The following is a 10,941-nucleotide window of genomic DNA, read 5'->3' on the forward strand; positions in this document are numbered from 1 at the left end:
AATTGTTTTCCCCAAAACATCATTATATTTTATAAACAAATAATCTTTTCAAAAAATTTTAAAAAAATGAAGCCAAAATCTATGACCAAACAGGAGTTTAGACTTTTTGTTAATGATGTTTGTCGCTATTCTTTTTTCGCCTTGTATAGTTTTCCATTATGTGTGAGACAAGAAAATTTTTACATTTGGTTTTTGTGCAAGCTTAATTACTGGCTAAAATTCCGGATAAACGGTATCATAAGCCTAGTATAGATTTCAAAATTCCTATATAGATAAAGAGTTGCGAACGAAGAACCTTGAAGTTTAACCCAAATTTCCATGGCATGTGATTCTTATGTGCAGAGGTAGTAAATGAAAGTGTAAACAAGTTAAGAAGTTCTTTTCTGCTTGGTAGGAATTCTTAGAAATGCATAGATAAAAAGGGTAATTTGAGGCCTCAAGGACATTTCATGGTATTTAGAAGGAAAATGGACCCTTTACTGGTTTGTGTTTCACTTCCAAAATTAGTCATCAACCTAAAAAAGTTGTTCCCCGAGGCTTGGGTGAGCTAACTTTACATATATTAAAAACCCAATAAGACATTGTTTTTTTTAAAATCTATCCTCGCTCTAATAAATGGCCCATACTTTCTTTTAAAAAAGGTTTTCATCAGAAATTACACTCATCATGAGGAGAGATAAAGGAAATCTAGTCAAATTTTTTTTTATGATCATTATTATGGAGTTTTTTTATCTGTGTTATTTTGCAACTCCATGAAATTCCAAGACTAAAATGTGGTTAGCCGTGCTCAGGGCGTATTCACCTTGTTACATCCGGTGTCACTGGACACCACTTCATTTAATTTTTTTTACTAGATATATATGTATAAGAAAAATAAAAATATTAAAAATAAATATAAAGAATTACACCGCTTGTTAAAATGGTAATTTATTCATTTGTTCACTTTTTCAAATTATGACATTACTTAAAAAATTCTTGCATACGCTACTGCTATTATTACTATGAAGAGGTGCACCATTAGGTCAGCCCAATTTGCTTAGAATGGAAGGGTTAGTTCACTAATTTATAGCCACCACACAAAAACCCTACTCGAATACGTCCATCAGACAATTCTTGGACTTGGAGTTGGGGTTACAAAGATGAAGGCTTCCTATAATTGGAAGGGGGAAGTGGGTCCTGAGCTTGTTATTCATCTTGAGCTCATTTTCCTAAAGTGGAAACAGTTTATGTGGGCCTTCCCTACCCCAACCTCACATAGCCCAAACAAACCCCTAGACCCCAGCCTTATATTTGTTTAGATCAACACCCTTAACACCATCTGCATCTTACTTTTACCGGGGGCGGATGCAAGGTAAAAGAACCGGGTTCAACTGAACTCATAATTTTTGATGCGAAATATAAATTTATGTGTAAAATTTTACTAAAATTGGAACAAATAGTAGATCTGACCCCATAGCTTTAAGAATATAATGGGTTCAATACTAAAAACCTTAAAGTGTTGAACCTATAAACTTTGAATCCTGGATCCGCCTCTTATCACCATTGTCTAGATCGAAAGAATTAAGATACTCCTTATTTCTATTTGAGCTTGGTATGATATTTGAGAATATGCTAGTAGAAAGTCTCTAGCGAAATGTCTAATAGGAACACTTTATCAAGGTGGTTAATTGAAACAAGTTTTATCTCGAGTGTCTAAATGAAAAATATACTACTAACTAGTTTAAAGGTTATCGATATATTATGCCTTTTGAAATCTATCAATCTGTGTACATTACCTTATTCTGAAAAGTTATACTATCAGCTATACTTAACATGGAAATATATACATCAATGTGTATGGGGCGTGAATTCTTTTCTTCCAATGTGACTAGAAAATGGAGAAGCAGCATATATGCATTAACAAAGAGTCTTCACATCTCAATCTTCATAATGAAGAAAGGAGGGGGCACCCAATTTCCCTATACATAGGTAAATTAGTGCTAACTGCCTATTTGGTCGAGAATGATATGATTATTTGTGCGACCAACTCGATTATTTTTTTCTTCTGATCATTACGGGTTGCTTCTTCCTCGTCATAACATAATTGCTTATGAGAAATTTATTTGCATCTTCTATAAATAAGTGTGGTTGGTGGTGCTTAATCTTATACTACTATTTTGGACTAGCAACTCGGCCGGTTGGTTGTTCGGCATTTGCTAATTTTTGCCTATTTTTATTGAAAATGCCGTGTAACAATAACCATATTAATGTGCCACTTCCCTAATTAGGGGCGTGTAGAAAGTACATCTTAGTATTTATCTCCCATAAATATTGCTGGTGATCAAATTTTGTGCCACAATTTAAGTACTACCCAAGTAGCCGTTTGTAGGAATTTAAGATTCCCTTTTTCTTGTTACATCTTTGTGGATCTTTAAAGTGGGAATAATAAGTAGCTCTCTTGTGATCAAAATGATTCCTGGAAAACAATATTTTCAATAACTATACATCTAGGCGAAACTATGTATTGACTACTCTTCGTCAAAAAATTATATTGTGTATAGAGTAGAATATTATTTATTATTGATAAAAAATAGACTTTGAACATCCTTGCATAACCACTATCAAAAGGTGTTCAAAATTTGAACATACTTATTGAATTTCCTGACTTCGCCACTGCATCTAGAATACCCGTCAATATCCCCCTTTTGTTTTCCAACTTCGTTGGACTATTGAAGCAGGTCTAATTTAATTCTCAAACACATTAAACATATGTTCATGAGGAGACTTTTGGGTGGTAGAAGAGAAAAAAAGATTGGATTTAATCCAGAATTCAGCTCTAATGGACTCCCCATAGCCGGGAGTTTCGAACAGAATAGTCCCCACACACACACATATATATATATATATATATACACACACTAATTAATTTATCTCACTTTGTTTGTCACTCTTTATTTTTTGATTCCCAATGTAATAGAAAAAGAACAAAAAGGGGAAGATCGCTGACCCTCTTGCTTTCTTCATTTTCCTTTAACTTAAATTTAAGTATAGCAACAGAAATACAAGGGACTTGATCATTTACGGCAATTAGAACCATTTATTTGGTCATTCGGGAATTATCAGATAAGAAGATTCTTAGCCAAAACGTAGTAATTCTAAAATACAATAAATTATGTTCTCCAAATTTAACAACCCCCAAATTAGGAAGTGGTCCTCTATTGTGTAGTCAATTACCTAAATGGTCCCTAAAACCTCTAGCCTCATGACTTTCCTTTCTCACATATTAACTCTGCAAGTGGATGATATTTTTTGTTATGTTTGTGCATTTCTAGAAGAAATAATTTACTGATATTTATGCAATAAATATGGAGGTGTACTATCAAAAAAGAGTTCCCCTAGAGATCTAACAAACATGGAGATCTATAATAAGATCCAAGAAAAACGCCCGAGATCTAAGTTAAACGTTGCTTTTTTTTTTTTCCCACTTTCTTGCAACTCTTTATTCTAGTTTTGTCAACTCACGAACTAAAAGTGAAACAAATGGAAATTAAAGAGAGGGAGGGGGTAGGGGACCAATATAATGCCCATGCATGTATATGATGAAGAAAGCAATCAAGTATTAATGCCCATCCCCACCTAAAACCCCCTTTTGTATATTTTGTACTTGTAGAAAAACCAAGTGCTTTCCGGACTTCAGAACTTGTTTCACATGGGCATGCTTTGAGTTCTTTTATTTATATGGAGTACACCCCCCCCCCCCCCTCCCCCCAGCCGCTGTGAGTTTGAGCAAATTTATTGCGTCTAACACCTATTATATATATACATCAACAACGATCATAACTATAATTAATACTATATTCAGTGTGATTTTAAAAGTGGGTTGTATGGAGAGTGAGATAAACGCAAACCTTATCCTACTTAAGGGTGACAAGTAAGTCGGTTCGGGCCCGCGGGCTAAGTGGGGGAGAAATTAAAAAATAGTCAGATTTACAAGTGGTAATTAAAAAATTGTCACAGTTTCAAATATAATCGAAATTTAGCCACTTTTCATGTAAAGATAAATCTGAACGAAAACACTGTTCAAAATCCGAAAAATATTCCAACATAATATACTGGAGTTCCAGTATAATATACCGGTCCAACATAATATGATGGAAGTTCACACATAGGTGTTCCAATCTCCAGTATATTATGCTCGAACTTTCCGCGTATTGGAGTTCCAGCATAATATGCTGGAAGTTCATTCACAGGTACACCAATCTCCAGTATATTATGCTGGACCGGTCCGTATTGTAGCAAAATAGTGACTATTTTTCAATGACTTTGAGAACGCTAACTATTTTTCAATTACCAATCCGAAAATTGGTTAGCCCGTACTATTTCACGCTAAGTGGGCCGGGACCAGTAGGACCACTAGAGGTGGTCTTGGGCCGGTCTCGTGGGCCGGTTCTTACGTAGGAACAGTTAGGACCGGGCCAATTTGGTCTGCCAAGGGATCGGGACGGTCCCAACGAATATTTTTAAAAAACAATACTAGCCGTTTGGCTATTTAAAAAAGAGTTGCTGGGCTTTAAATAATAGCCGTTGGCTATTTAAAAAATAGCCATTTTACCCTAACTTAGTTTTAATCTCTAAATCTTTTTATAATTACACTTTTTCTTTATTTTCAACTTAAATACCCCCTGACTCTTTCATTTTCTTACAAAATCAATATCAATCTATTACAATCTCTCTCTAATTTTCTTCTATACTTGCTACTATTGCTTACTTTATTCCAAAAAATAGTCAAAGATATTGCTATATTTTTTATTGCTATAATAAAATTATAAGGCATTACTTTAAATATCTTTTTATAATATTTTTATCTTTGAATTTGAATTTAAAAAATTAGGTCACAATTCTGTAATAAATTTACAAGGCATTGCCCTAGATATTTTTTTAACATCTTTTTGTCTCTAATTTCTATTTAATATTTTTTTTAAAATTACAACTTAGCCGTTGGGTTCACTTAGCCCCCTTAGCACGCGGGCCCAACCTGTTTAGCCCGGGACCATGAGTTCGTGGGCCTGGTCTCGGGCCGATTTCTACAAAAAGATCGTTTAGTCCGGGACCGCTAAGCCCGTTTATTTAAGGACCGGGACCGCGACCCACGAGACCAGCCCACTTGACCCGTTTAGGGCTCGGACCGGCCCACTTGCCACCCCTACTCCTACCTTGTGAGAGATAGAAAAGCTATTTCTAATAGATTTTCGGCTCAAGAAAAACGTTTTCAAGAAATTATGCTGACAAAAAATTAGCACACACGTAAAAAAACAAAACTCTCTATTGGTTCACAGTGGCGGATCTTGATCAAAAGTTATGGGTTTATAGGAATTCAGTAGCTTCTGCCTAGATCATGCATGTGTTAAGAAATCTCATTAAATATTTGTGAATATTTAACCGTGAAATCAGAATTTGATATTGTTATAAAAACTCATCTAACATTAAATTTTGAAGCTATTTCTATTCCATAGTTTTTTTCGTTTATAATTATGATTGAAGTCCATACTCGTACTTGATCTATACTAGGATTTGAACTGTTTGCTTAAAGTGGGTGTGAGAAATCACAGACACTTGTCCAATTTACTATTATGGAGTCTTCACTCTTCTCCCACTTTTACAAAAAAACAGTAATACCCGTTAGTGATAAAAGCCAATGTCTCATTCCAGTATAAAGGGGAAACAAATGTGATATTAAACAAATTTGGATATGCCTTTTTCATGTATGACCATACCAAATCTCTATCCAGCGTATAACTCTCACCTTTCAACCAATTTATACATTACTTATCCAGAAAATATAAATTTTATATAGCAACTTATCCTGTTATTGAAATTTGTTTGCATATCTTTTTGTCTAATGTCATAAGTTTAACCAGAGTCAAATTAACAGGGTTGCAAGCACACTAATTACTTTGAACTCCAACTATGTATAAGTTCACATCTATTCCACGAAAGAGTGTTGAGTTAGCCACTTCTTTTTCCAGTTAAGGCAAAAAGTTGTGAATAAAAACATGATGTGGTGGGACGTGATGAACAATCTTTGAAGGAAAACAACAATTAAAGCAATAATTTTATATCCAGCACATACATTATTAGTTATTGAATCAAACCTACTATATAGTACCAATGCAACGGATGTTTCCTGGATACTAGCTATCCTTTATTGAATTATTGGGAACCCTAGAGTCTTGATAGTCCTTGATTACTAATTGGTAACTTTAAAAAACAGTGAATTTACAAGTATAGTGGGACTTTCTATTGAAGGGAAATGATGGGTCTAACTTAATTGTTGCCCCTCGTCGTGCTGATTTTAAGTTACACGTGTTAATAGGGTAGAGAGTTTAAGTCTGCACTATAATTTGCGATTAATGACAATAATGATCTTGGAAGGAGCTGATTTTGAACTTTTAACCTTTGGAGCAGGTCACTTGATCAAGGAGCAAAATTTCAACTTTGACAAGTTCTATAATATGGACAAAACTTTTGACTTTTGAACTTGAAAATTTGCCTATTGGTCAAGTGACCTGCCCCAAAGACCAAAAGTTTCTGCCTTATTTTTGCTATAATTTGTCCTATTAAAATTGTTTACTTAATTAATAGATTAGCAATCAATTATAACAAGTTACTTTGCATGCTTTTTAAAGAACATGGAGTATAATTATTTTTAAGCTATCAGCATGTAAAACTTAAAACCAACCTTAATTGGCAAAAAATGACTCCGGGTTGCCACAAGGAACCTTGATATATGCTGTTGGTAAAAGGGAGCGTGATGAAATATCCGATTTTGGGGCCCTGTTTAAGTTGTATCCTAAGTTTAGTTTTTTAAATAATTTTATCCACTTTGGACACAACTTGAGACGTAAGTGATTGAGGTATCACAATTAGCGTCTGAAGTTACAAATTTTCTTCGAAGTTGAGAAGTCACAATCATATGTTGTAACTTCAGACTAAATTGTCTTAAGTGCATCAAAAGAAATTGCTTGCATTTCACACATAAAAAAGATCTTAAGTGGAGCCAAATTTTTTGCATGCAGTCAATTTTCTGCATATACGTAAGACATTTTAGTCTGAAGTGTAAATTACTTAAAAATAAAAATTTGTACTTCGAATTTTATCAATCCAACACATGATCATTCAACACTCAAATTAACTCTAAATGAGCTCAAATTTGAAACATAACTTCCAAGTATCACGAAGAACAAACTGAATCATCAATTTGAGTTTACTGCTTTGTCTATATTTCAGTATTTTGTTAATTATTATTCGTACCAGTTTATTATGAGTGTTTTGTCATAACCTCGATACTACTTTGTCGAGGTTAGGCTCGGCACTTACAGAGTATATGGGATCGGTTGTACTCATACTACACTTCTGCACTTCTTGTGCAGATCCCGGTATTGGTCCCATCGGCGTGTAGATGAGTTTTTGCCCGGATCGATTTACTGAGGAGACCTGAGGTAGAGCTGCTGGTGTTCGCTGTCCCTGAAGTCCCCTTCTATTCTGTCTTTACTGTTTACTTTTATTTCAAACAGTAGTGTAGGCAAGCAAAATTTATTGGATTTAAATTCAATAAAATAATTTGGACTATATTTTAAATATATTAATGCAAATAAATATTATGGCTAATTTAATTGGATCAATTACTTAAGTCCAATAATATTGACTGGGCTAGCCCATTTAGTTGGACTACAAATAATGAGCCCACTTCATTAAGCCCAATATGTCTTCTTCTTAGAGGTCCAGTTTGGTGCCACGTGTCAAATGATGTGGCACGCCAAATCAAACAGAATAGCCAATAGGATCGTGCCACATGTCAAAATTACAAGACATGCCAATTAAAATATAATGGCCAATGAAACTGCGCCACATGTGCAAGTGACATGTTCTGGCCAATCTAATGCGGTCTTGTCACACTTCAATTTGATTGGTCAGAAAGAGTTTGTTCTTATCATAAATCTTACCTTCCACAACTATAAATAGGGTTTAAATCAGAAAAGACACCACAAGTTATAACAAGAAGCAAGAAAGAGCTCGTGGATCAAACACTGCAAATTTCTCCACAAATTTCAAGCTTCAGGCAATCAAGTTCAAGTTCAAGCAATCAAGTTCAAGTTCAAGCAATCAGGTTCAAGCTCAAGAACAAAGAACACATCAAGTTCAAGCTCAAGAACTAAGAACAAATCAAGTTCAAGTTCAAGCAATCAAGCTCAAGCTCAAGAACAAAGAACAAATCAAGATTCAAGGAGTACAAGTTCAAATCAAAGTTCTTGCTAGTTGAAAAAATCATCGTTCGTGGAAACAACTATATATTCAAGATCAAGCTCAAGATCCCTTGAAATTATTTACTATTGGAAAGAAAAATCAGAGGATTCATAGAGATTGTACACTCAAATTATTTAAAATCAAATACTATGATTGTTGTAATATTTTTCAGTCTCGATTATTTTCTTGACGCAAATTTATTGTTTACAAGTTCTAGCATGCCCAGTGGGACTATCTCTACCTCTCATATCAACTTTTCAATCACCAAAGTTTAAGAAAATCGAAATGGCTTCAAAGAAAATCAACCCTAGATCAACTTCCCCCAAAGCTGCTAATTCCAGGTTCTACGCTTATTTAGAAAGCATCCTCAATGTTACCTTTGGAATCTTTGGACCAACTATAAGGAGCAAGTCAAGCTCTTTAGGATAAGAAGAACTCTAAGTATCGTCCGCATCAACCCCTATTTTCGGATCTTCATCCTCAAAAGGAGCAAGATCTTCCACAAATGCACTTGAAAGAGGAAGCGATGTTGCTGAAAAGATTAAGAAAACACTTGCTCTGCTTGACCTCTCGGGATCTAAGTACTCTGCCGTGAAGGAAGGTGATGATGCTTCAAGTGATGGATCATCTCCACTTACACCGCATAACATGAGCCAATCAAGGATCAATCTGTGTGACAATCCATGCTACTCTCCATCGTCCATAACAATCATGCAAGCCATGGTGACAAATACTTCATCTGTGGAGGAGAAGTTGGCAAACTTGACGGAAGAAATCGTTGTCTTGATTAAGTGCATGCAAAATCAAGATGCTATAATTGACAAGTTAACATATAGGGTGGGAATCTTGATGGAAGAAGAATCCACCCATGCACCTGGTAAGCTCCCATAGATTAATTCTCCCCCAAGATAAGTTGCATCCGCTAAGGCTATCCCTGCCTCATCTGAAGGGATGATTCCAATCGATCAACTAAAGGAGTTCATTGAAGGAGCTATTGAAAGCAAGTATGAAGTTGATACCAAGTCTTCTCTTACATACGCAAAGCTGTATACTACAAGGATTGATATGTTGAAGATGTCTGCTGGCTATCAACCTCCAAAGTTTCAACAGTTTGATGGTAAAGGTATTCCAAAGCAACACGTAACGCACTTCATTGAAACGTGCAACAAAGCCGAGACTTATGGAGATTACCTTGTCAAGCAGTTCGTCCGCTCGCTAAAAGAAAATACTTTTGATTGGTATACAGACCTTGAGGCAAGATCTATTGATAGCTGGGATCAACTAGAGCAAGAGTTCCTTAATCGCTTTTATAGCACAAGGCGCTGTGAGCATGGTAGAGCTTATAAATACTCGTCAACAGAAGGGTGAACCAGTTATCGACCTTATCAATCATTGGAGGAATGCAAGCCTCAACTACAAAGACAGGCTTAGTGAAGCTTCTGGCATTGAGATGTGAATCCAAGGCATGCATTGAGGACTCCGCTACATCTTGCAAGGTATCAAGCCAAACATATTTGAAGAACTTGCGACTCGTGCCCATGACATGGAGTTAAGCATGGCCTCCGCTGGAAATGAAAGGCTGCATATCTATGAGCCTTGCAAAGGGAACGATAATCAAGAAGTCAGAAAATGGAGCAAGTTTGCACCCAAATATGAAAACAAAGAAGCTATGAATGTCAACACATCACCTCTGAAGTTCACAACGAAGGTGAGCAAGAAGCAGAGTACAAAATCCACTTCTTTTCAAGATAAACGAAGTGGGAAGTTGACTCTAAAAGAAATGCAAGATAAGGAGTACCCATTTCTGGATTCTGATGTGCTAGCAATTTTTGAAGAACTCCTCGAGTTAAATCTCATTGAGCTTCCGGAGATGAAGCGGCCAAATGAAGCTGGTAAAACAAATGACCCAAATTACTACAAATACCATCGACTCGTGAGCCACACTCTGGAGAGGTGTTTTGTCTTCAAGGACAAAGTTATGGACTTGGCCCGTGAAAAGAAGATTGTGCTCGAAGATGAGAAGGCAAGTGCGAACCAAGTCTCTATCACCTTTGGCTCATTCAGTCTAGATGAGCTATGCAGTTTAAAAGAAATCAAAGATGAAGAATTACTGGAGAATAACAAAGTCAAAGTAGATGACCATGATGATAATGAGGGTTGGGCGTTGATGACTCGCCGTAGTCGCCACAAAAGGAGCCCATGAAAAGAATCAATAGAATAACCAACAAGAAAAAGGATGATGAAAAGACCAAGGAGATGGAATCCAGTTAAGCATTTAAAGAAAGAAAAAATGGAGGTGCACCATCCTCAAAATCCACGACATCCAGTTACCTTGGAGGAATTCTTACCAAGTTGGTTCCGCATGAAGAATTCCCATGAGGGTATTGATGCCTCTTGTTTCTATGCTGACAAAGGGGAAGAAAAGATTGATGACCTACTATCGACACCATCTTCAGAAAAGCTCATTGAGTCCATTACTCAAGAAGTTAATATTTGTGAGAAAAAAGTTACATTCACAAATGGCGATCTTCTACTAGGTGACACTCCTCATAACCGCCCATTGTACCTGGTTGGCTATATGCGCGATGAAAGGGTAAATCAGATTTTGGTTGATAGAGGATCCTCAGTGAACATCTTGCCAATTCGCATTACGAAAGA

The sequence above is a fragment of the Nicotiana tomentosiformis genome, chromosome 2 (genome assembly GCF_000390325.3).
Source record: "Nicotiana tomentosiformis chromosome 2, ASM39032v3, whole genome shotgun sequence".
NCBI classification, from domain to species: Eukaryota; Viridiplantae; Streptophyta; class Magnoliopsida; order Solanales; family Solanaceae; genus Nicotiana; species Nicotiana tomentosiformis.